At 43.6% G+C, this 27,562-nt stretch overlaps 1 protein-coding gene across 2 annotated transcripts in view; it reads right to left on the reverse strand.

Moving 5' to 3' along the window:
• Positions 1 to 27,562, reverse strand: part of rnf41 (ring finger protein 41) — a 76,460-nt gene extending 48,898 nt beyond the window's left edge. The window contains exon 1 of one of the 2 annotated variants that reach the window (XM_060938564.1): positions 27,357 to 27,562. The gene's annotated coding sequence lies outside the window, so the exon portion shown is untranslated. Of the gene's footprint in view, positions 1 to 26,860; positions 26,962 to 27,356 lie in introns of those variants that run through there. The other variant, XM_060938565.1, reaches the window with a different exon arrangement.

The raw sequence follows: 27,562 nt of genomic DNA on the forward strand, positions 1-27,562 counted from the left end.
CTTAATAACCAACAATAATTTACCCATATTTGTAAAGGTCCGAGTAAACTATAAATAGCCTGTTAACCAAAATATTCCTTTTATTAAAAATGAAAGTTAATTACAAATAGGCCTTTTCTTAATAAGTCTTTATGAACATTTGTACTTCCTCCATCTGCTTCTCTATCTTTCAGCAGTCAGTAAAAGAAGAGCTCTGATTGGGTTAAATGCAGAGGATGAATTTCACTGTGCTTGAAGTGTGTGTGTGTGTGTGTGTGTGTGTGTGTGTGTGTGTGTGTGTGTGTGTGTGTGTGACGAATAAAGGTTTTTTCTTCTTCTTGTTCAATCTGTTTGTACACAAACAGCAGCTCTTTCAGATTGGTTTGTGTGGTGCTGCAGCATTAGAGCTGTGTTACTTCCAACATCATGCAATACACCATTACACACCAAATTATGTTTAGTAAAGCGTTATTCTGTAAGAGTGTTATTTTTAAAACTCATCTACGGAAGTAAATGTGACTGCTTTGGCATCTTTATGGTCATCTTCCAATTTACACATCCAGTGTGGGAAATAAGGCCGGAACAGCGGACCCCGACCAGTAATTTTCACATTTTGTCCATCTGTATTTCAAAAGCAGCAAATCAGATGGCCCATGAAAAATTGTAAAAAGATATGGGTCTAATCTACTAATTTTCTTCTGAATGTTACACTGGGCGAATACATCATGTTGTAACAGGGCCTGTGAAATGGAGGGCCTCCGAGGGCATGACTTTAAAAATTCATAACTCAGCCACCGATAGTCCTAGCCCCACCAAAATTTATAGGCACATCCCTCTCCCCGAGACCTTTCAAACCAGCCCAGGCACAGCCCGCTACAACCCTGCCTTGGCCAGTTATTTGCTCCCAAAACCCCCGCATGAGCACAGCTTGCCAAAATCTTTAATACGAGCCCTGGCTTGAGCCAGCCTTTAAAAATTCATAACTCTGCCACTGATGGTCTGAGCCCTGACAAAAGTTTCCTCTCCTCCCAGACCCTTCGAACAAGCACAGGCTCGGCCCGACCCGACCCCAGGAGCAAGCGCAGATTGTAGAAAGCTTTAGCATGAGCCCCACCTCCAGCCACTTGCATGCAGGGATTTAAAAATTCATAACTCTGCCACTGAAGGTCAGAGCGCTGTCAAAATTTACAGGCCTCTCCCTCTCCGAGTGGCACACTAAATAAGACCATAATAATCCACTCCGCATTCAGTTTTTAATCACTCGATGCAGGCGAACTAGTGTTTTAGGGTTGACAGTATCGGACTGATCCCAGTCAGTTGATTAAGAGTTCAGTTTACCTGAAACTTTGCACTACAGTATTAGGTTAAGTGCCAAACTGCCAATCACTGGTTGTGTTTTTTTTTTTTTAAATTCATAATAAGAATGACAGTCACAATCATATGCTTTGTAGGATGTAGATTTATATTTTAAAGGAGAACTGAAGTCATTTTAAAACTTGCTTTATTTCTTAATTAAAGGTATTATTCAATTATGCTTTCGGTTTTAGTAACCTTATAATACATGGGGCCAAATTACTCGATTCTGACTGGTCAATCAAGGAGGGCTTTTTTCCTTAACACGGGGCCGTATTTCCGAAATGCTATTGGCTAGTTCGTTGGAATGGGTAAAAAGCCAAACAAGTCCAAAAGCCTGACGAAACAAAGATATTCTGTGGAAATGCGGTCCTCGTGTCATGATGAAAGACGCTTTAGAAAACCGATTCAAACATGCAAGATGGTCTCGCGCCCTGACTGGTTCAGAAAACGTGAATGGCTTCTGAAGTATGAATTTGGCCCTATATATTATAAACAACTAATCGTATGGTTCCTCGTAAAATTAAGGATCAATTTGACTCGTGAAATTAATCCTTAATTTTACTCGGCCCCATACGATTACCTATACTTATATCGTGACTTGTATTGGCAACTAATTGCAATTAAATATTATACTTATCGGCCTATTCGGTTTTTAGCCACGTTGAATTTAGTTCGTTTGCTCCACGGCAAGCGAGGATGGCACGGATAAACGATCTTCACGAGACTTGTGCGAGACTTCGAAACGTGACGTGTCAGCCAGGTGTCAGTGCCGCCATTTTGAAAACTGTTTTCCAAACGAAATATTGCACAAAAACGGAGTTTAAATGACAATTACTGCCTACTTTTTTCAAACTTTCCTGATTGCTATCAAAACAAACAAAACTTCCAGCTTGATTACATCAGCGTTCGAAAGAGGGCATACGTGTCTTTTGACAACGTTGGCAGATGTTGGTCACCGAGTTCCACCCTACGATGTCTCGCACAGGTCTCAACGAATCTTGTTTACGGCCATTGCTTTGACATATGGACTGATCTACTACACATTTCAAAACACTCAACTTGCTATAGCAGTGACAAAATGGCCATCAAAAGTGCATTCCTATATTTAATAAAATGAGAATTTTTAAATTGCCTTCAGTTCTTTAAGAGAATTTATTTTCTTCTATTTTCTAAGTTCTAGTCCAATAGATTTTAGTATGAATGCCAAATGATACGCTCATGTCTAGTTTTGAATAATTTTAAAAGAAAGTCATTTTGTTCCAAAGTTACTTGGAATCTTGTACTCAAAATTTTAACTCCATGTAAGGAGGAGTTATTATAATAATAAGTTAAATTTATATAGCGCCTTTCAAGAAACTCAAGGACGCTTTACAATTATAGACAAAGAAAAAAATAAAAAAATAAAAAATAAAAGTAAGTCGTCCACCAAGTAGGGGTCAAGATGTAATTCCAGTGGTGTAGCAGCCACAGTCCCACCAAAAGGCGCATGAAAACGAGTCCCACATCTCCAGCACAGCCGCCGCGACGCAGTCAGCAACATCGCTCAAACACCACGCCATGGATCCACAAAGCGAGCACAGAAGCTCCGCCACGCAGAGCGCTGGTGTGTCCCAAACCGCCTGCACAGCCGCCACGACGCCACCGAGCAACATCACTCGGAACATCACGCCAAGTGTTAAAGTGCTGGACAACCACGATGTAAAATGAGCAGCGAGCTCACTGCAGTCCACAGCCGGGAGCGCAGGCATCACCCACGGCAAACCAAGGCCTGGAGGGAACCAACGCCCAAAACTGGGTCCGGAGCTACACCACAACTGGCGGACAAAACACTCAAACAAAAACTACACAAACACACAAAAAAATAAATAAATAAAATGAAAATTGAAAAAGAAAAAATAAAATTTAAAAAAGCTCTGGTAAGAAGCGGCAGCCAGAAAGTGCACGACGTACTCTCAACCGGTTGCACTGTTAAATTTCTTATAGACTTATTATAAAACATACTATAAAAATCGTCATTGTTGACAATGTTCCATGAGTTATTATAGTACTGATATACTGTAGGAATACCAGCAAGTTGTTACCAACTGGAACATCCTTACCCCCGACTTTTTTCTAGACATGGAATGGACCTGTGTGCTACTGTTTTCTTGGGTAGAACTTTAAGCGGGTTTTTCTTGCATCTTGACATTTTCTTGTAAAGTTTGTAGTGTAATTATCAACTAATATCGAGTGCAATTTGGTCTTTGAAGATCACAGGCGTGTGCCTGGAACTAGCCGAGACCATCTCCAGGCATCTAAAGCCCTTAAGCTTCCAGGGTCCGCCTTAGACCCCCGGCTGCATTGCTCTGGGCCTTGTCAATAGGTCAAGTTAATAGCTTGGAGATCCATTTTTTAAAATAATTTAATGAAAGAGCACTTTTCTTATTTAGGCTAAATGTCTCTCTCAGTGTTGAGCTGCACTTTATTGGTTTGAGCTCTGAGCAGCTCTGTATTGTGTTGCCCCTTTGTTGCAATTTTCAAGATTGTTTTTGCAGTTTGTGCCGCATCTTTGTTGAATAAAAAGTGTGTTGTTGAAAACCACCTGTAAAAGTTAACCAAGAACGTTATTTAACCTGTAGGGATTGTAGCGAAAACAGTAAAAGAGTAAAAGTTAGATTTCATGGGGTCCTTTAGAGGAGATTTAAATATATCGAGATATATCTCGTATACCGTGAAATGGAGAAAATGTACAGGGATATTCTTTTTTTCCCCCATATCGCACAGCCCCAATATGAATGCAAATAGGGTGGGGTAGGGTAGGGTTGAAGGTGTGTAGCTCCCAGAGGAGCTCCCCAAGAGGAAGTCCCTATAACTGGTCTGAAAGTGTCCGATGACCTCATTCCAAGTTCCTGGTTCCCACTTCCGAGGCGAGTTGGATGCAACATTATTGAATTTGTAGTATTTATTAATCTTTTGATCCCAAAACCTTTTTTTTTTTTTTTAAACATAATTCACAATCAGAAACCATGAGGTGAACATTTTCTAAAGCTTGTGAAATTGTTTAAACATTTTACAGATCTCATCACCAGAAGCCCATTTATATCATCATGACTCAGTAGGACTAATGTAATTCTTCTGATTAAGACGTTAAGAACGGGAGTGCCCGTTAGATAAATATCCTACTTCCCCATTTCATGATTTCCCTTCACGTGCAGCCATTATTGTTATTTATACAGCAATACAGGCTGTAAATCACTCACACATAGCGGATGGAATAAAAGAGCACTTGTAGGAGAAACTGGCCTAATGGGCTCTCGGCAGTGGAGACGCAGAGTAAACAGGATCTGAGGAAGACGAGGCTGTGATGTGAAAAAGAGTTGGATGTTTGGAGCCTTCTGACAGAGATGGGTGGAAAAAGGTCTATACAATCCTGCTGAAGCCTGTCTGTCTGTCTCCCTCTCACACCCCCCTTCGTTCTACTCAGCACTAACAGCTCCAGCACAAAGTCACATCAGAAATGTTGATGTGATTTTCTGAGATCTTGAACACCGGTATCTTATTTAAATTAAAAAAATAAAAAATACAAACTGATCAGAAGTCACTGACACACAACTAGATACGAGACACACAAGATATCAGGGCTGGACATTAATTCTAACCCACTCGTCCAGTCAGACAAGCAGCAAGATTTTTCACTCGTCCTGACCCGAACCTTTTTATTATTCCAATGCATTTACAAAAACTCAATGAAAGGAAAGTGATTAACAAAGTTTATCAAAAAGCAGGTACAATTATAATGAAAATGCTTTAATGAGAATTTTTCAATAAAACTCAAGCTTTAACAATAAACAGAGACTATCCAAAGCCCCAGTATGGTGTGCGTTCTAACCCATTAGCTGATCTACAGTTAAGAGTTAGACTCACCCAAATTCAAAACTTTTGGAGGAAATAAAGTTAAATCTGGATTAATCCAGTAAAACGAAGTATAAATTAATTTAAAGAAATGAAACGGGAATAAATAAGTGAGTTGGACATGATGAGGGGGACAGAATCACACTGTGAATGAAAAACCGTGAGGGAGTTCAGCACGGTCTTAAAATTCCCCCGAAATATTTTACCACACTTGTGATGGTTAAAGCCTCGGTCACAACCGGCCGTTTGTGCTCCTACGGCCGGTCTATGTGCAAAAAACGCAAGAAACGCACGGAGGGCGCGCGTGTGACGTGCTGATTTTCGAGCCGTAGACCGGCCGCAAAGGTTCTTCGTCATGTCAAACAAACTCTACGGGCGCTTACGTTTTTTCACGTTGCGAGACAAACTTACGGCCAACGCGCGTCTTTCTCCATGAACAAAAAAAATGCAGCAATTTGGGAAATGCCAAAAATCACACGGCCAAAAAAAAAAAAAAAAAAAAAAAAATTGTACGTCTGGTTGTGACCTAGGCTTAATGTGAACCATCCAAAAGAAAAGGAAAAAAAAAAAAAAAGAAGTCCGAATTAAATGAAGATTCACCACAGAGATTCATTTTACTGAGGTGTTTGATCGCCATTTCTCCAATTTCAAAAAAAGTTGAATAACCTACAATTAGATATTACTACATGGTTATTCTCTCTCTCACACACACACACGGGATTGAACTAGTTTTGTTGGAACTTTATTCAAGAGTTACATTAATAATGACTATAAAAATAGCATTTTTCAACAAATATTAAACTCGTCCTGTGAGACAAGCAGATTAGATTTGATTAGATTCACTTTATTCATCACACATCGGGGAAATTCACGTGTTACAGTAGCAAGAAAATGTCAAACAGATAAATAAAACAAATACAAATTAGACAAACGAAGGATTAAATACAGAGGGCTATTTGCATTATCTACTGTGAAAAAGTATAGAAATATTGCCTTATTGAGAGGCTCGGAAAAATTGCACATTACAGGTAGACTCATTCATATTTTTATACACAATTATACACACGTACACACAAAATAGTGTGTATATATTTATATATTATATAAATAAGTGTGCATAAAAATAGTTTAGAGCCTACATTATTGCATCGATGAGAGATGGCAGAGGTAGTAGTGGTGAAGTAGTGCAAATATAACGACAAACAGGTTATTGGTGCTACGTTACAAGTTGTGGGTGTTATGGACCCTTTTCACGTGACGTCACGACACATGCGGCCGCCATTTTGGACATGTACTACCAGTAGTTTACCACAGCCAGCATTGAGGAACGGCAGCAAAGAAAGTGTTTATTTTCAGCAAGACTTCCATCATGCCACTATATTGTTGTGCACCTGGATGTAGTAACCATCAACAAACAAGGCAAGGTTTATCATTTTATCGGATCCCGGTAGATGGATAGCGGCCATAAACAGGAAAGATTGGCGGCCCTCGGCATACCAACGCTTCTGCAGTGACCACTTTGTTGGAGGTAAGACGAATAAAATTAGCCAGAAAAGGCATTACATTGCTGTTAACATTCTGTGGCGGTGAGTGTGTAACCAAATAGGCTAAAATAACCCATTGTAACCTCTTTGTTCTTCTGTAGTAGCTATTAGCTAACGACATTAGCTAGCGTTGTGTTCCTTTGCTGTTGGTAGACTGTAGGACAGATCAGAGGCAGTGTCCTACAAACAGCGCTTAATTTGAGGGGGAGCAAGCCGGAGCGCGCTCCGGAACCTCGGGCGTTGGCTCCGGCAGCTATTTACACTGGATCCGGTGATCCGACACCTCTTTTGACTATGTAACAAAAAAAAAAAAAAAATTAAATAAAAAAAAAATGCAAGTTTATTTAGTGTTAATGTCTGATTTTGATATCTGTCTTGGTGATTTCTCTCATGAAACGACATCCACAAAATATCTGCAGATGAACTTAATTTGCAGTGTTATTACAAAACATGCCCAGAAGCGCAGTGCCGCGCCCCCCTCTTTTTTTCCCACACCGGAGCCGCTCACCCTCTGCACTCCGGGACCTCCCACTTTACAAATTAAGCACTGCCTACAAATAAGTGTTCAAACAAGAGTTTTCAGATCAATACCTGTGTATGGCGATGGGTTTTTAACGACATAGGTAAAAAGATCATGTGGGCTGAAGTCAGGTAAAGACGAGGGCTTCGTGTACTTCCGTACATCAGTGAACAATCCAGGCGGAAGCAGGTAAACGTCGCTCTCCAAGCCTGCTAACCTCAATTTTTGCAAATACCTCTCCCTCTGCTCGCCCTGTAAATGCCCTACGTCGCTGGATAGCGAAGGTGTTTTCTGCATCTCGCTCCTTTTTCTTGTATGTTCTCCGTTTGTCGCCTTCCTCGCATTCAAACCAACTTGAGCCGAAGTCCGCTACATGTCCAGAATGGTGGTCGAGTTTACGAAGGTCACGTGACTGAAAAGGGTCCATACAGCCTGACAGCAGCAGGTATGAATGACCTGCGGTATCTCCTTACAGTGTGGGTGTAGCAGTCTACTACTAAACGAGCTGCTTAAAGCTCCCACAGCCTCATGTAGGGGGTGAGAGGGGTTCTCCATGATTGAGGCCAGCTTGGCTAACATCCCCCTCTCACCCACCACCTCAGTGGAGTCCAGAGGACAGTCCAAGACAGACAGCCCTGATGCAGATTTGACTTGTCTGGACCAAAAACATTCGGTTGTCCCAGACAGTCAGACTACCATTAATGTCAAGCCCTGGATAGGCAGGCAACTAGACAGATATATAGACAGACAGTGGGACAGAAACGGGTAGACAAACAGACCAATACATACACAAATGAACAAAACCCCGACACCTGTGTGTGTGTGTGTGTGTGTGTGTAATTATGTTAATATTTTTAAAACACTACACTTTTTTTAAATAGATATTTAACTACAAAAGAAACTGAGTTTATTTAAAAAAAGCCCCACCCCTCCAGGACGGGCGGACGGACCCCATAGCATAGAAAATCTTATTTTGGCAAATTTAAGAACAAAAAAGTTTTATTCCCAGGATTAGCCTTTTTTCCATAAAAAACACCACTATTGTTCCTTGCTGATTTCAGACAGGCTCATTTCTCTGAAAAGAGAAACAGAGACCTAAAAATGTCCATAAAAACAACCACTGGACAGATTTACCCGATTTTTTTTTAAATTAAAAATCGGCATATTCGGGAAAACACTGAGCCACTCCGGTTGTACAAGGCAGTGCTTACTCCGTGCTGGTTTGAAGCCTGGATAGATTGAAGGCCCAGTGTGAGATCAGTGTGTTATTAAGGGGCGGCACGGTGGCGTAGTGGTTAGTGCTGTCGGCTCACAGCAAGAAGGTTCCAGGTTCGAACCCAGCAGCCGGCGAGGGCCTTTGTGTGGAGTTTGCATGTTCTCCCCGTGTCTGCGTGGGTTTCCTGCGGGTGCCCTTAAGCAAGGTACCGAACCCCTGACTGCTCCCCGGGCGCTGTGTGTGGCTGCCCACTGCTCGGAGTGTCTGCGCGCACACGCGTGTGTTCACTGCTTCAGATGGGTTAAATGCAGAGGATGAATTTCACTGTACTTCAAGTGCGCATGTGACAAAGGTTTCTTCTAACCTTCTGAAAATAAAGTCTCATTAATAATGCATCAGTTCTCCATCTCTTTGCCATACTTCACATTTCTGTCTGAACTTCTTACTAACAGTACTGTGATGGGTTTCCCAAGAGCCTCTTAAATGCGAAGAGCATCTTAACGGGGGAAGAGAGAGAGAGAGTGTGAGTGTTCATTGTCATGCTCGCTCTACCAATTAACGATGATCTTTGTGCTATGATGCTTTTGAGAAACCCACCCCTGAGGCCTGACTGGAGTTCGCTCCCAAACCTGAGCAGCTCCTGTATAACCGGTTCAGTGATGATTCCTCTGCCGTTAAAGCATCTGAGGGATTTTTGTGGATCCTCCCGGCTGTTTGATTATTTTGGGGGGGGGGGGTGTGTGCACGTGCTGTGTGCCATATGGCGGCCACTGACCTGATTTCAGATTGCGTCGCTCTCTACACAACACGTTTTAAATGCCATTTCATCTTTAAGCTTGATGTAGCCTGCCGGGCTTTCATCACACGCAGACTAACCGAAATGGCGTTACGACCTGCACAATGATTGATCCCAGCCGTCCTCACGCGGAGCAGCACACGCCCTTACTGCTTTGAGAAATTATTAACGCTCAACCTCAGCCTTTTGGAAAGATGGAGCAGTGAAGCAATTATCTTCTCTCTTCCAGACCATCAGCACACCGAGAGCAAGCTGTTTGTGATGATAAACACTGATATTTAGGATGGATAAATTCAGGATCTATAAATAGATGCATGTTTACAGCTTTACCCTATGCTAAATAATGCAGCACAATATAAAAGTACAGCAGACGATTTCCATGAAACTTGGTAGAACGTTGTAGAAACCGTTAAATTTTTGGAGCCGATCCGAGTCACGGGGAGGATCCAAGCATTTCATATCACCTTCGCTAGCGTTGTAAGATATCACGTTCAGCCTTGATGGAAGTTTGCACTCAGAGTGCACTTCTAATTTCTTTTTAATTATATTTTGCATTGTTTGCTGCAAAACGGGCATCACAAAAGTGTCGGTTTTCAACATGATCTCCATTTCGTTCAGTGCCAGCATTCCAATGAGGATCCGGATTCCTCGCGGACAAAAAACAAGTCTAATGTCAATTTTTTTTTAAATTGAAACTAATACACCCACCCAGCCACCCGCAGTTCTGTAAATCAGCCGATCCCTCGATGCATCAAATCCCACTGATACAAATCAAGAGCTTCAGTTAATGTTCACAATATTCCAACATCAGAACAGGAAACACTGATCTCACAGTGTGACTTTCTCACTGTGGTATGGGTGTTGGTTTGATCCAGATGGACTGGTTTGAGTATTTCAGAAGCTGCTGATCTCCTGGGGTTTTCACACACAACAGTCTCTAGAGTTTACACAGAATGGTGCAGAAAACAAAAAACCACCATTGAGTGAGTGAGCGACAGTTCTGAGGGTGGAAAGTAAACAAACACCTTGTTGATCAGAGAGGCTCAGAGGAACATGGACAGAATGGTTTGAGCTTTTTTTTTTTGCCAGGAAGGATATAGTAACTCAATTACTCTTTACAAGCATGGTGAGCAGAAAAGCATCTCAGCATGCAACAGAAAACAGAATACCACAATTGTGCATTTCCAGCGGGATGGGCTCGGCACTCGACTTTTACGGACCGTCCCATGAAGATGGCGTCTGGAGAAGACCAAATTCAGGTAAGGTCACTGGCTGTGTATTTACTCTTCTTACGCTCTATCCGTGCACTTGCAGAGCCAGCGACACTTCGTTTTGTTTGTAGGAACCCTCTACTCACTTCCACGGAACAGTCATGTTTTGAGCTTTGCAATGGTTTTAAAACTAGCGTTTTGTATCGGCAAAAAGACACGCCCCGCGCACTGCCGTGTTAGCGCTTTCTGGTTGGAATTGCAAAAAAATAATTCTCAAAACACATCCAATTGACGTGATTGTGGTAGCAACTCCACATATGCACTCCCAATAATGCAAAACTAGACCTAGAAAGCATTTCACTCCAGAGTATTCCTTTAAATCAAGGCTGAAATTTCTCTCTTCTTTGCCGCTGCCTTTTATTAAATCAAATTTGAGGCTTTTGATTAATTCCTCGCTCTGCACTCTAACTTTTATTCTTGCATTTTATCTCATTCTGTTTTAGCTCATTTTCTATTCTCTTACTATTTTTAGTTGTACTTGAATGTCCGTTTATCATGCGTTTCTTCCTCCATCCATCCGTCCGTCCACCAACACACTACAGTATTATTGCCATTTTCATGCCACAACTTATAAATTTGTCTCATGCCCGCCGTCAGAAGGAAAAAAAAACTACTGCTGTACTCCATCTAAAGTACTTCACGCTCCTTATGAAACAGCTTTTCTTTCAGCGTGACCGCAATGCATGATGGGATATATTGCTTGGTTAGTGACCATCTAAAGGTTCACTACTTTTCACGGTGCATTGTGGGATACTACAAGTCCACTATATAGGGCGGAATAACTCCCTATACATTCGGACAGCGTTACAAAATGCCAAACTCACTATAGAGTCCACTGTATCGTGAGTGATTTTGGACACAGCGTTAGTAATCCATCAACATGGGGAAGATAAGAGACACACAAACCCAATGACGGAGAAGCGTCTTAACCATCAGTCAAGGAATAGTTATAAAAAAATAGCTCCTCGTCTGAAGAGGTCTATTTCCTATGTACTGTTAGAGGAATAATAATAAAAGTGGACACCAACTGGAACGGTTACAGACTCTCCAGGAGGAGGAGCCAAGTTTATTTTGCCCCACGTACAGTGAGGAGGAGGGTAAGAGAAGCCCCCCCCCCAAAAAAAAAGTCGTGTCAGTTAACCACAAACCGAAGCGCCTGAAGTTTGCAAAACACGACAACTTTGACTGGAACCGTGTTCTCAAAAAAACAGCTTTTTGCAGGCATGAAAACGGGTCGGGGTGAAAAAGGTGAGAAGGGTGCGCGAGTGGTGACGTGGCCTCTGGTGTTGTTTTATTTTGTTTGGGCGGTCCTACCCCAGAATAAATATTATAGCCTCCTTACTAAGTATACTGTATTGACATTTGCACAAGGACATACCGTACAAATACAAATTCAAATACATGTAGTTATAGTGAAATTATGCTCTGGAAAAAAATGCGAATAATAGAACGAAGAAAGTGGGCGGCACGGTGGTGTAGTGGTTAGCGCTGTCGCCTCACAGCAAGAAGGTCCTGGGTTCGAGCCCCGGGGCCGGCGAGGGCCTTTCTGTGTGGAGTTTGCATGTTCTCCCCGTGTCCGCGTGGGTTTCCTCCGGGTGCTCCGGTTTCCCCCACAGTCCAAAGACATGCAGGTTAGGTTAACTGGTGACTCTAAATTGAGCGTAGGTGTGAATGTGAGTGTGAATGGTTGTCTGTGTCTATGTGTCAGCCCTGTGATGACCTGGGGACTTGTCCAGGGTGTACCCCACCTTTCGCCCGTAGTCAGCTGGGATAGGCTCCAGCTTGCCTGCGACCCTGTAGAAGGATAAAGCGGCTAGAGATAATGAGATGAGATGAGAACGAAGAAAGTGGAGAACACACAAGGAATAGTGATCTTTTTTTCCTTTTATTTGCCTGGACCACCTTCCGCTTTCGCCGAGTTGCCACATGTTTCAGCCTTGCCCGCTTCTCTCCTTCAGCAGTCGGTTTCTTGGCCTGCTGAGCACTGCAAGTTGCTTGAGAGTCATACTTGCTCTGCTGCTGCTGCTTTTCCTCCTTGTTCACCCTCTGCTGGTGTTTGTATGTGGCTGCTGCAGAGTTAATGTTCTTGCACAATGTTCTGTCCACTTCCCCAAACTTCACGTCCTCCCTTCTAAAGAGCTGCATAGCTGTCTTCCCCCTGGACATCAGCCTGTACCAGTGGCAGCTCCTGAATTTTTTTTTCGGGGGGGGGGGCAATTTTCCCCTGTTATGTCTACACGGACCGTAAATGTCCACAGGACTGAAGTAAATTGACCTAGGTAGCAAGTCAATTGGCCGAACTTGTTTTTGCCTGCTAAATTCAGATATCAATACAGACAATATCTCTTCTCTCCACTAGGTGGCAACACTAAACAAGTTAAAGGTGGCAAACTAAGGTAGCCTAGTAAACTAGACCCACCCGCCTAGCAGCCAAAAATATTTTTGCCTACGAGTAGCAAATATTCACATTTAGTCTGGCCTGCCAGGCTAAAACTAAGGAAGATTCATTGTGAGGCTTTCAAAGCAAACCATTTGGCATCACAATCAATTAATATTACATTACTCATTTATTTTCATATTATTCCAGTATTCTATAATAAGTAGACAAATTCTTAATTATAAACACTCTAATTTCTTCAATTCTAAAGAATGCAATTAAAGTGGCAGGATATAAATCCAAAACAAGTGTTTAAGTTTTGAAAAAGATGAAGAAAAGCATAACCATCAAACAAACATGTGCAGCTTAATTATGTGGGGGTTTTTTAAATATGGAATTGCACCATTTTAACAACAAATAATTCTAAATAAATTCTGCAGTTTTTTTCCCCCAAGAATTCCTCCAGAAAGCCATGCCTTAAAAGGAAATTTAAAGTATTACAAGTTGTCAATGAACACAAAAGGCTTTAGTTATTTAGCTATACACACACAAGGTTACGTAGTCAGTGCAACTTGGCTTAACAAGTTGGAAAAAAGGTAAGGTGCTGCTGGCTCCAATGAACACATACTGTACAATATATAAAAACTGAAAATATGCTTAATTTACACCAAGTCAGAGAGAACTTGAGGCTACTGAAATATTCCAAGCATGGCAATGTTAAACTGCCATTGGTAAAAAAAACTGCCATTGGTAAAAAACGCGCACACAACTTTTGCCTAGTAAATTCAAATATCAGATATCACTGTACCGTCTGCTGTGCTACTTCCAGGGTGGAAGAGAACACAAGGGTAGCAAAAAAGAGCATTGACTACATCACAGCCAGCTAGCCAAGTTTTCCAGTGGTACCAGTCCTTGTTAAAACCTCTTGAGTAGGTCTTCTCCCCCTTCGTAGACACTTGCTTGATGTTTAAATTCGGTCTAGGAGGTCCGAGCTGTTTGATTGCCCTTTTCTCCTCATTGGTACGACGACTAAAGGGAACTTCTTTCAGAGACGCTATCGTATTGTTGCACTCAACACTCGCCATCTTCTTCATAGAATGTTCACACTTTTCCCGCGCAAGTTGCGTTTTCCAGCCCAAAATTATGTTCAAAACCCGCCAAAATGCACTTAAAACCAATCTGGCAACACTTGCGCAGCGCAACAGGCGTATGACGTAAGCACGCTGCTTGTGCGAGCACATAAAACCTTATAGAAAATGCATCGGGAGCAGGATTTTCGAAAAAAACATACGTACCATTAGTGTCAATGGGAGATTTTGGGGCAAATCTGAACCTGACAGAAATCGCCCCAAAAGGGCGTGGCTACACCAGGCGCAACCTTAGCCTGATTGGACAATGAGATTACTGTTGGTAGTAGGAGTAGATAAAAAAATAAAATAAATAAAATAAAAATCTCCCTCCCTGTTTGGGAGTGGGTTGCCCAAATCGCCCCCATTAACGAGCCGCCAGTGGCGTGTACTTGACCGTCTGTATTGCATTAAAGGTTTCCACATTCATGTTGCCACTCCTTTGATCAATTACATCATTCATCAGACTAAATGAGGACTCGACTCTAGGTCCATGAAAGATGGAGAGGCAACACTTAACCAGTGCACCCAGGGAGGGGTACTTGTCTGGTTTGTCAAAGACATGACCCCACCACTCCATGATGCTCTCTCCCACCTTGAAGCTGGGGATGGTCAGGTCAACACTGAACTGCACAAGTTCCCTCTGGATATCCTGGTCTGCTGGCAAGAGGTGCCCCAGCATACCACTCATCCTGCCGAGATATGGACGTACCTGCAACTTTCAGTTCTTTTTAAATCAAGGCTGAATACTTTCTTCTTTGCTGCTGTCTTTTATTAAATCAAATTTGAGACTTTAATTTGATTTCTTTCAGCACGGACAGCACTACAAAATGGCGTCTCCACTATACAGTGCCCTATATAGTGAGTAGCGAGCAATTTCGGACACAGGGATTGTCAAAAGACACGCGCGCCCTCTTTCGAATGCTGATGTAATCAAGCCGGAAGTTGTGTTTGTTTTGATAGCGATCAGGAAAGTTTGAAAAAAGTAGGAAATTCAGTCCGATGACTCCATCCAGCTTTCAGCTTCTGGTGGTCTGGTCTGCACCCTGACTGATGTGTGCACGCTCTGGCCAGCAGGAGAAGAGGCGCGAAATGATGCTGCTTGCCCTTCGCAGCGAGATGTACTCGTCGCTATGGCGTCAATATCAAAGCAGGAGGAGGAGGCGCAAACCGGCACGAACTGTCTATGGGTGTGAAGCGATCTCCTTGCCCTTTGGGTCAATATCAAACCCCCCCCAATTTTCTCCTCATCGGATCTACACGATTCACGTAGGTCACCCATTTTGGTTTCAAACCGGCGAATTTCGCCGAAAGGTGAGGGATTTTCATGTATGTTTTTGGCGATAAACACTCGCAGTGGGTTTGGAGTAAAAGAAGGATGGCTGTAATGAAAAGAACCCGATCCCAACTGTAAAATATGGTGAAGGTTCTGTGATGTTTTGAGGCCGTTTTTCCTCCAAAGACCCCAGAAACCTTGTTTGGGTCCATGGAATCATGGAATCCATGAAAACACCAGGATGTTTTAAGGTCAGAATCTGGCTCCTCTGCCAGGAAACTAAAACTGGGTCATCATTGGATCATCCAGCAGGACAATGATCCGATGTCCAAATCAACACAAACCGTTCACAGAGCACAGAATCAAGCTTCTGCCCTGAACATCAGTCCCCTGAGCTGAACCCCAGTGAAAACCTGTGGGCTGAGCCAAAGAGGAGAGAGCACAAGAGAGGGTCGAGGACCCTGGATGATCTGGAGAGATTGTGTAAAGAGGAATGGGCTCACAATGCCCTCCAACCTTATAAAATGCTCTCAGAGAGACTCAGTGCTGCTTTACTGACAAAAGGAGGCTGTACAAAAGTATTAAATGCAGGGGTGCCAATAATAGTGGCATGTGTGTTTTTTTTTTTTTTTTTGAAAATTTCTTGGACTTGTTTCTTTGAATAAATTTTTCAATTAAAGTTTGGATTTTTCCAGTGTGAGATGAAGCAACTTCAACAAAAAGGTGGATTTTTTTTTCCCTAAACCTTTTAACTAATCTTTACAAGGGGTGCCAATAATTGTGGAGAGCACTGGAAGACAACATGGCTGCTGACGTTAAGATCGCCAAACCTTCATTCCAGAGTTTAATTACATTTGTAGGTCGGTATGGATCTGGCGTTGAAGCACAGTCCACATATTTTTGAGGTCAGGACTTTAGGAAGGCCAGTCTAAAACCTTTTCCTGCCCACTGTACTGTGTTGGTCAATCCAGCGGGTGCGGCAAACAAACCCTTTTTACTTTGGCACAGAGAAGGTACCAGCTGTAGTCGACCATGATACCAACAGGAACTTAAGAAACCTTGACAAGTTAAAAGGCATTTTGAAACTTTCATGATCGAATTAATAATACAAGTGGGGGTATGTAAAGTTTTGACTCTGTATGCATAATTTTGCCCCAGTGTTAATTTCAGAATGCATCAAAATAAGTTTAAAAATGTGCACCATCTGTTGTGTTTATCTGCCAGGGTCACTGGAGGGATTAGAGCCTATCCCAGCTTACTTCAGGGAGAGTTCTTTGAGGAACCAGACATTGAGCTCCACACCTCCTCTGTACTGTCATACATCAGTTTCTGCATGGACAATGTAACAAGGAAATGGGTGAAAATATTCCCCAACCAGAAACCCTGGTTTAACACCAATATCTGAGCATTACTCCAGGCCTTTGAGTAAAAAGTGCATTTTCGGTTTTCGCCTGAAAGACTATCATCACCGAAACAGCAGGCTTTCGTCTAAACCGGGGAACAGGGGCGCTGCGCCCTCTTACTCTCAGCGTGCGCCCCCTTACCGAAATGCCGACTGAACCCCAAGTCACACTTAGGCCATGCACTTGTATGCTACTGCACAACATGCAATCTTTCTCAAAACGATCTTTTCTCTGTGAAAACACCCCAGCAACACCACGTGACAATGTGTCTGATCATCAAATACGTTATAATTACTCCAGAAATATTCCAATCATAGTAGATACACCGACAGACGGTGCAAAAACAAACCAAATTGGCGTTTTCCAGACTGACACGCCATGTTTAGTTGTTTACTTGTCACGGCTGCTCTCGCGAGATTTGACATGGGTTACATACAAGGTCAGCTGACTTGTAGAGCGAGACTTCTCGAGAAACCCACTGGCACAGGAGCTTTTGACAGAAGTAGTTGGCGAGTTGTTTTTGTACTTGGGCATTTAAAGATGTCATCCCGCGGCATGAAACGGAAGAAAGCCAAAGACTGTCCGGGGCAGAAGATTACTTCTTTTTCAGTGTTGACAGACAATTTGTTACAATTTCCCTCTCAGATAGCCTCAGAATGTCCCATTGGAGCCTCAATTTTTCAAAGGCTTCGCACAGCGGGTGGACGGACAACCGGCACCCCCCCCCCCCCCGCGCTTCGCTCCCTCGCCATGGGGAGCGCCCTCATACTAAATTTTTCTAGAAAAACCCCTGGAAACAGGATGTTGTGACAAACAAAAACCACAGCCAGCACGCGCTTGTCTGGATAGAAGCCAACATGTCTGCGGTGTGGATGTATTTCAATACATCTGAGAAAGACCCACAGATAGCGATTTGCAAAACATGTAACGTTGAAATTTCAAGAGGGGGTGAATCTGCAAAGAGTTTCTCCACGTCGGGTTTGATTTATCACCTGAAATCCAAACATCCCGATCGCCATTCTGAATACGAGAAGGCGGCACAGAAAAGGAAAATCCCTCCGAGCACGCCCACTCCGTCTGTGGCGGACGCATTTGAAAAGGTAAGAAAGTTTTCCAGTGATGGTGCCAAGGCAAAGGGCATTACACAAAAAATTATGGAATTCATTGCCTTAGACGATCAGCCGTTCTCTGTCGTAGAGGATGTGGGATTCCGTAGGCTGATTGAGCCCTGTTACGCCATGCCGAGCAGACATTTCTCAGACGCGTTTACCTGAGCTGTTTAATGTTGTTGCAACTCATGTCCATGAGCTTATAGCTGCAGATATTTCAGCAATCAGTTTCACGACAGACATACGGAGCTCAGACGTCAGCCTCACCAGTATGCTCAGTCTGACCGCACAGTGGATCGACACAGATTTCAAGCTGCAAAAGATTCTGCTCCATTCACAAGAGTTTCGAGGGTCACATACAGCAGCAGCCATTTCTGACGCATTCGCCAATATGTTCGACACCCGGCATATCGAACGATCTAAAGTGCATGCAGTGACCATGCAAGAAATATGGCAAAAGCGATCGAAGAAAGCCAGCTGAAAGGAATACGGCGCATGGCCCACACACTACATCTGGTTGTGAACGAGGGAGTTTTGTCTCAGCGCAGCGTAAGAGACGTAGTGGCTAGAGGCAGAAGAATTGTTGGCCACTTCAACCCTTTGATGCAAAACATGGGTCAAAAGTGACCCGGCTGGGTTTTTATCTTCTATATCTTTGCAATAAATTAATTCCATCATTCAGTATTCAAGGTGTTCCTCAATTAACTTGTTTTTGATCATCATATATCCTTATTTTATTTTTTCCTTTCTTACTTTTTGAATAAAAACCCTTTTTGCATCACTACCCTTCTAATGCACAACATGGGTCAAAAACGGCCTGCATTCATTTTCCAGGTTATTTCATGTATGGCTGAGTGTTTCTATGATATACTTTTGAAATAAATTCATTTTGTCATTTACTTTTCCAAATACGCAGTAAACATCTTGTTTTTGTTTAGCACAAATCATTTTTATTTTTCCTTTCTTAAGTTATGAACAAGCACAGCTTTTGTAATTCTACATCAAGTTTACACACATGGGTCAGAACCGACCCGCATGCATTTACTCCAGCGTTCGGTGGGAACTGTGAGTTGTGCTTGTGTCAGACATTTCACAGCTCAGCACAGCGCCCTTTGCCCGTCTCATACATGCAAGGAATGTTTTTCAATTGTTCCAACATTACCTTAGAAAGAAATTGATTAGGTTACCTTGAGAGTGAGTAGATTACTTGTCAGAAAGTTACAAGTAATTACTATGAGCTACCGAGCTGTTGACTAGGGATGTAAACAGTTAATCGACTATCGGTTAATTGTCGAAAATAATTTAATTTAATCGATTAAATTAATTGTAGGTTAACTGAATCTAGGGCCATTTTCCACAGGAGTTTTTTTTTTCAGTGAAATGTCATAGTGTCGCCAGTTGAGGGTGTCATTGCTTAATCTAGGCCACACCGAACGTACTTGAACGTTACGCGGGATTCTCGCGGGCGGTGAGAGACCCGGCACACAAACATGAGGCGGTCAAAAACGGAGTGGAGTATGGGAGCATTTCAAACTAATTAATGATGACAAAGACGCTCAATGTAAACTCTGCGGTACTACGTTTAAGTTCAGCAGCTCTACGAGTTCGCCAAGATACCGCCTTCACAACCGCAGGGGTGATAGCGTTCCGGCGCCGCGCCGGATTTCCGGCGTACCGTGGCTGGGGAAAAAAAAAAATAAAAAAATCTAGTTCGCCCATTGTCCTGTGTCATTCTGAGATGCGCAGATAGACAGTAAAGGGAATCAATGGGCGAACTAGATTTTTTTTTTTTCCCCCAGCCACAGTACGCCGGAAATCCGGCGCGGCGCCGGAACACTATCACCCCTGCAACCGACTATCACCGCGGTGATGGGAAGGCGAGTATGCGACGACAGGAAAGCTGAGGGCATTACTCAGAGGATTTGCGGCATGACCGAAAAAGATATGATGCCAAATAGCACCACTGACGGCGAGGGATTTCGGAGTTAATGCACTTCATGGAGCCAGGTTATAATACCCCTTCTCGAGCGACTACAACTACCCGCCTGGAAGCACGCTACAAAAACAAGAAGGCTGAGCTAAAAACACAGCTAGCCGCGGCTGATGTGGCTTTGACGACGGATTTTTGGACGGCACTGACTACGGAAAGCTACATTACAGTGACTTGCCACTACATTGAAAACGACTGGCAGGTGAAGTCAGCATTCCTTCTCACCGAGAGCTTCTCCGAGAGACATACAGCTGATAATTTAGCTGACAAACTGAACCAGGCTGTGGAGTCATGGGGACTCAGCGGGCGTGTAATAGTCTGTGTTCACGACAACGCTTGGAACATTGTCTCGGCAAACAACCCCACACACGTCAGTTGGAAATCAGTTTCGTGCTTTGCACATACTTTAAATCTGGCCGTCAATGACGGATTCGCTGCTGCTGGTGTCAACCGAGTAATTGCAGCTGCTGGCAGGTTGGTGAAACACTTCCACCACAGCACTCCAGCAACGAAAGCGCTAGAAGCAAAACAAAAACAAATGCAGCTACCAGCTCATCGGCTCATTCAGTCCTGCAAAACCAGGTGGAACTCTGTATGTCAAATGTTTGGCAGACTCGTAGAACAGCGATGGGCCGTGTGTGCTGTACTATCAGACCGCTCGGTGACCAAGCTTACAGAAGCGAGGACGCTGGAGTTGAGAGACGACTTCTGGCAGCTGACGGAAGACATGGCGCCGGCACTGGAGACTCTCAAATGTGCAACTACTGTAATGTCTGCAGGTACTGAGGTATCCATATCCAACACGTACCCAATCACATTCAGTCTGATCAAAAACTCCTTTGTCCCTCACGCCATCAGACTGTACAGCTCCTCTCTGGGGGGGAGGAGGGGTAACAGGAGGACAGAGGACGGGAAGGAGCAGTAGCCTAGCCTGACAATAAGCAATACTGGACATTGTGCAATACCTCTCCTGCTCAAGACTGGACTCGGGGGTTTAGTGACTCAACTAGAACACTGAATTTTACTCATTTCAAGCTTTAATTTTTTTATTCTGTTGTCAGATACTTTCACTTCTTTCTACAATTAAATGCTTGTTTTATTAAAAACTTCCACCAAATAAAATAAGAAAAAATTATGATGGGGTCACAACAGAGCTGGGCCCCAATTAAAGTGTACGCTAGATAGAAACACAACCCAATATAAAATAACTAAATTAATACAATATATACATACACCCTAAAAAATGTGCACGCGTGCATGTAGTCAATAACAGCAAGCATTAGTCCATGAAAAAAACTAGTCCATGCTTTCGTTACCTCCAGGTTGGATTATTGTAATGCCTTACTGTCTGGGATGTTCCAATAAGTGCATAAACAAGCTCCAGTTAGTTCAAAATGCAGCAGCAAGAGTCCTTACTAGAACTAGAAAATATGACCACATCACCCCTGTCTTATCCACACTGCATTGGCTCCCAATACACATTTCGTATTGATTATAAAATACTACTATTGACCCTTTAAAAGCACTAAATGGTCTCGCACCACAGTAACCTGAGCGAACTTCTGCTCCTTTATGACCCGCCACGCCTACTTAGATCAAAAGGTGCAGGCTATCTGCTGGTACCTTCGTATAGTGAAGGCTACATCAGGGGGGCGGAGCCCTTTTCTTACAAAGCCCTCACAGTTATGGAACAGCCTTCCAAGTAGTGTTCGGGAATCAGACACAGTCTCAGCATTTAAGTCTCGGCTGAAAACATATCTGTTTAGTCAAGCCTTGTGTTAATGGTGTTTATGAGGTAAAGGAGTAGATCTGGAGGGTCCTCAGACATAGAGTGTTTTGGTAAACTGGGATGTATGGATGCTGTCAGTCCCCACTCGCTTGCTCACTTGAGTTTGTTGACGGTGCAGTGGCTGGCTGCTTTATGTCCCGGGGCTCCCTCATGCCTGTGTTACCTTCTGGCTCTCTCCTTTTAGTTATGCTGTCATAGTTAGTTGCCGAGTCCCTGCTTGTACTCGGTGCAATATGTATACTGTTCCTACTTATTCAGGTGACATTGGGCATACCGAACCACCTGTGTTTTCTTTCTCTCCCCCCCACCCCAAATCTGTCCCTCTGAGTTACATGGAGTCAACAGGAAATCTTTTGGTGGAGACGGTGGGGACCTCGACTGGCTATCGTAGCCAGCAGGGAATCGGCCGTCAGACATTCTGTTGCATGTCCCAGACCCGGTGAAATGTAACTGAATTGTCTTGGCCAGCCCTAAGGGTCCCATCTGCATCTCATCATTGCTGAGGAGTGTGCTCCCATCACCCAATCAAGCATCCAGCCAGAGCAGGTCATGATATATTTTTTACCATATTAACATGCCATTGTTTGTTATGCCTGATGTAAAGACTCTCGTCTCTGCGAGCCTACCACACAGATTTAATACTTGTCATTTTTAGGGCATACCTAACAACGTGTTTTCTTTCTCTCCCTCTCTTCCCCCCCCCCCCCCCATCTGTCCCTCTGAGTTACATGTTGATCCTGGGATTGAGATGCTGGCCTCTTCTGCCCCTCGGACCTGCTTGATCCATCCTGGTGCCCTGTGTCTGGTCGGAGTTTTATCGCACCGCTCCTGTGAAGGACGGCCCCATGAGGACAGTTGAGGGTTATACCTGTTAAAACTGTTAATATTATAGTCAGGCTGTCTGTTGTTGCCCAAATGAGGATGGGTTCCCTTTTGAGTCTGGTTCCTCTCGAGGTTTCTTCCTCATGTCATCTGAGGGAGTTTTTCCTTGCCACCGTCGCCACAGGCTTGCTCATTGGGGATAGATTAGGAATAAAATTAGCTCATGTTTTAAGTCGTTCAAATTCTGTAAAGCTGCTTTGCGACAATGTTTATTGTTAAAAGCGCTGTACAAATAAACTTGATTTGATTAGTCATTAAAATATTACAAGATGTACAGCACTTCAGGCAAATGGATTTCCAAGTGTTAGAAGTATTAATATCAAAGACATTATTAAGCGCATTAGTATAATGAGCAGTTAGCAGAGATTTAAACTGCTTTACAGAGCTACAAGAGCGTAAAGGAACAGGAAGATGATTCCGGAGCTTAGGCAATCGATCAAAACGGCTAGTCTGAAAAAAAGTTTAGTATGGCATGGAAGAATTAGCAAGTCTAAGGCAGAGCCGTTATGAGTAGTATGAACTGGAACCTTAGGTTTAATAAATTCATTAACCGGGAAATCTGAAGTGACCTAGGTTTAAAATTAAAATTATCTGGCAACAGGATAAAAAAAAAATTTAAAAGCTTGAAATGAGTAAAAGTCAGTGTTGTAGTCGAGTCACTAAACCTCAAGTCCAAGTCCAGTCTTGAGTCCCCAGTGTTCAAGTCCGAGTGAAGTCCAAGTCATTAAAGAAAACTGAGTCAAGTCCGAGAACAAGACTCCAACCGCACCATTTGACGGGGGTCTGTTTTAGTCCCACTAAACTTAGTTTGTTCCTGAACATGGCGTCTGAACAGGTGAATGTGCTTCTCTTTATCAGGGACTGAAGTATTCTGTCAGACAGTTGGGAGACGGATGCAAGCACAGAAGGTGTGTTTATTAACACAAGTGAAGACGGTAAACAATCCAGAACAGCAGGAAAAAAACGGTGAAACCGGTGATAGCTTGTTTGTGCCTCACTCAACCCATCATAGGCTCAGCAGAATCAAAGACGAGAAACAGGAAATCAGGAAACCAGACAAGGGAATAAGGCTCGGTTATGTGTCAGCAACACAACTCAATACTTCGCAGTGTTTTCACAGTTTTTATACAGGTTGCGCCTTAATCCTGTGCAGGTGCGAGTTGTTTACGGCGCGAGTGAGAGTCCGCCTGGCGCGAGCGCTGTCCGCAGGTGTGACGCTCTTACACGGAATTAGTACAAAAATTTATGTAGATATAAATATCTTAAGCCAGATTATGGCATGTTACAAAAAATAAAGAAAAATAAATAAAATCAGCCCTCGTCTCCAATTTACGAGTCAGAATGCAGTTAATGTCCGAGTCATCAGTGCTCAAGTCCAAGTCTCATCTCATCTCATTACCTGTAGCCGCTTTATCCTGTTCTACAGGGTCGCAGGCAAGCTGGAGCCTATCCCAGCTGACTACGGGCGAAAGGCGGGGTACACCCTGGACAAGTCGCCAGGTCATCACAGGGCTGACACAGACAACCATTCACACTCACACCTACAGTCAATTTAGAGTCACCAGTTAACCTAACCTGCATGTCTTTGGACTGTGGGGGAAACCGGAGCACCCGGAGGAAACCCACACGGACACGGGGAGAACATGCAAACTCCGCACAGAAAGGCCCTCGCCGGCCACGGGGCTCGGACCCGGACCTTCTTGCTGTGAGGCGACAGCGCTAACCACTACACCACCGTGCCGCCCTAAGTCCAAGTCAAGAGTCCTTAAAATTAGGGCACGAGTCAGACTCAAGTACTACAAGCCTGATAAAAGCATTTAAAAGTAAGCTAAATAATCTTATATTTGAGTCCTAAGAATCTTCTAATAAGAAATATTAGATAAATTCACCCATATTAAAAAGATATCTTCTCTTAAGATCCTTTTTAGCTGTGTGAGCTCATTAATGTCCTGGTGTTTCCTCGTACTTGCAGTCCTGCACTTCCTGTAGTGCATTTTTTTTCCCTCTCTCCTCGAACACAACTGACTAGTGCGAGTTGGCCTAGTGGTTAGAGTGTCCACTTTTCAACTGGGAGATCACGAGTTCTATCAAAAGACAGACAATCATAAAAATGGTACCCAGGCTTTCATCTAAACCGGGGAACAGGGGTGCTGCGCCCCCTTACCGAAATGCCGATTGAACCCCAAGTCACATATGCTACTGCACAACATGCAATATTTCTCAAAACGATGTTTTTCTCCGTGAAAACACCCCAGCAACACCGCGTGACAATGTGTCTGATCATCAAATACGTTATAATTACTCCAGAAACATTCCAATGATAGTAGATACACCGCCAGACGGTGCAAAAACAATCCGAATTGGCGTTTTCCAGTCTGAGGCGCCATGTTGTTTAGTTGTTTACTTGTCGTGGCTGCACTCGTGAGATTTGACATGGGTTACATACAAGGTTAGCTGACTTGTAGAGAGGGATTTCTCGAGACTGAATGACCTTTCACCCACTGGCACGGGAGCTTTTGTCAGAAGTAGTTTGCGAGTTGTTTTTGTTGACACTTGGGCATTTAAAGATGTCATCCCGCGGCACGAAGTGGAAGAAAGCCAAAGACTGTCCGGGGCAGAAGATTACTTCTTTCTTTTTCAATGTTGACAGACAATTTGTTACAATTTCCCTCTCAGATAGCCTCAGAATGTCCCATTGTAGCCTCAATTTATCAAAGGCTTCGCTCGGCGGAGGGGGGGGGGACGGACAACCGGCACCATCCCCCCCCGGGTCGCTTCGCTCCCTCACCATGGTGAGCGCCCTCATACTAAATTTTTCTAGAAAAAACCCTGGTACCTACTGCTACCTGGCGAGGCACGCCACAATACAGACACGAGTACAGAGACAAACTCTTGTGGTTATCAGAGGACCCACCCCCCACCATAACCCTAGCTATGTAATAAATGAGAAGCCGAGGGCTATAGAAACAGATCGGTGCTGCCTGATGTGCCTTGTAACATGGGAAGGACTTTGACCACAACTGACTCAATTTCATCTCATCTCATTATCTCTAGCTGCTTTATCCTGTTCTACAGGGTCGCAGGCGAGCTGGAGCCTATCCCAGCTGACTACGGGCGAGAGGCGGGGTACACCCTGGACAAGTCGCCAGGTCATCACAGGGCTGACACATAGACACAGACAACCATTCACACTCACATTCACACCTACGCTCAATTTAGAGTCACCAGTTAACCTAACCTGCATGTCTTTGGACTGTGGGGGAAACCGGAGCACCCGGAGGAAACCCACGCGGACACGGGGAGAACATGCAAACTCCACACAGAAAGGCCCTTGCCGGCCACGGGGCTCGAACCCAGGACCTTCTTGCTGTGAGGAGACAGCGCTAACCACTACACCACCGTGCCGCCCTGACTCAATTTAATCTGGGAAATATTACATACAGTATTACCTTTAACCTGATTCAGGTGTGTTAAAGGTGCATCAGGTAAAACTTGTGAAAATAAGTCGATAACTGTTCAGTTGGGGGAGCTGAATAAGATTTGAATGTTTGGTGCTGGGTTTTGTTTTGATTAAACTCACTGAGCCCGCCCATATTTCCACCCATATATAAAAAGCTCTGCCCCCAAACCTTACAGCGGTTCATCTTGAGTTAATGTTTGCAAGGATGGTCATGACCCGACTTCCATGAACACCTGGACATTCGAGTATAACTTGAGAAACGTGCAGACTTCTCTCAATGACCCAAGAGGATGTGAAGGTGAATTGGGGGGCATGTCAAGAGGCTAACCGAAATACAAACACACTGGAGCGGAAGTCAGGTTTCCAACTGAGGGGTGTGCACTTATTCCCCTTTTTTCAGCCAAGCTATACACTTGTTCTGGTTTAAACTATTATTTGTCATCACTGCTAGATAATCTTGCACGTTACTTGTACTAGTGTGAAATGGGGGGGAAATTGCATATTGCACCTTTAAAGCAGTAAAAGCACAGAAATGACACTCAGTAGCGTTTAACCCGGTTATTTAAACTCTGACTCCTGAGAAAAACATTTTAATTGTTTTTTTAAGAGGCGAGCATGTAAACATACTATACATAAGTGTGTTCCGAGTTAAAAATCTGATAAGCAGCAGAATTCTGTTTAATTCTCTTCACTGCTGCTACCAGGTTAGCTAGTCACGTGACCTAATCATGCTAGTTAGCTTGCTTGGGCGACTAAATAATACAAACATGTACATGTTTTTGTGGAAGGTGATACTTGTGTCAAGTTTGACTATTTTTCTGAAGTATATTACAGTATTATCTATAGCCTGGAGTAGAATAAATCATGTTCTAACCTGTAGAGTTGAGCTAGCATTAGCTCGTTTTGTACATTTTGCGTCAGCAGATGCCATCCGATTTTGTGTTTCCTTCCTACAAATCCCGCCTCCTGAGCAATGATTGGCGAGATTTTCAAGTCACACGCAACCGATTGGATGCCGGCGGAGCGTGACTCACTAAACAGCCAATCAAATTACAGGAAACGCGGTTTGTCGAGCAGTCATTGCGCGTCAGGCTATCATGTTAGAATGGCTAAGATAAGAAGCTGATATAAATTGTTGCTTGGTTACGTTGAAATAAAACAAAACAAATGACCAGTTTGGATTTAATAAATCAACTTGTTTTCAGTCATCAATAGAAACAAAACGGGTAAAAATGTTAGCTAGGGAGCTAACGCGTCCCATCATTGGGGGGGCAGACATCTTCCCTCTCAGCTCAGCTGACCCGCTCGCGCGCTAGCTGTTTTAATAAATAAAACACGAATATTTCACAGGAAAAACAAATTACCAGTACCTTTCAGAACCAGGTCCAGTACCCGTGTCTTTCCTCGATTACTGCGAGGTCCCCAAAATTTCTATAACGTCTGTGAAACACCACCTTCCTCTTCCTTAGCAAAAAGCGATGCGTGGGTCACTTATAAGCCCTTCCTCCAGGCTCCGTCCCAAACCGCGTCCTATTGGCTACAGTCGGGCACTCCGTCATGCGGAGAGGCCGTGGTT

The sequence above is a fragment of the Neoarius graeffei genome, chromosome 13, assembly GCF_027579695.1.
Source record: "Neoarius graeffei isolate fNeoGra1 chromosome 13, fNeoGra1.pri, whole genome shotgun sequence".
NCBI classification, from domain to species: domain Eukaryota; kingdom Metazoa; phylum Chordata; class Actinopteri; order Siluriformes; family Ariidae; genus Neoarius; species Neoarius graeffei.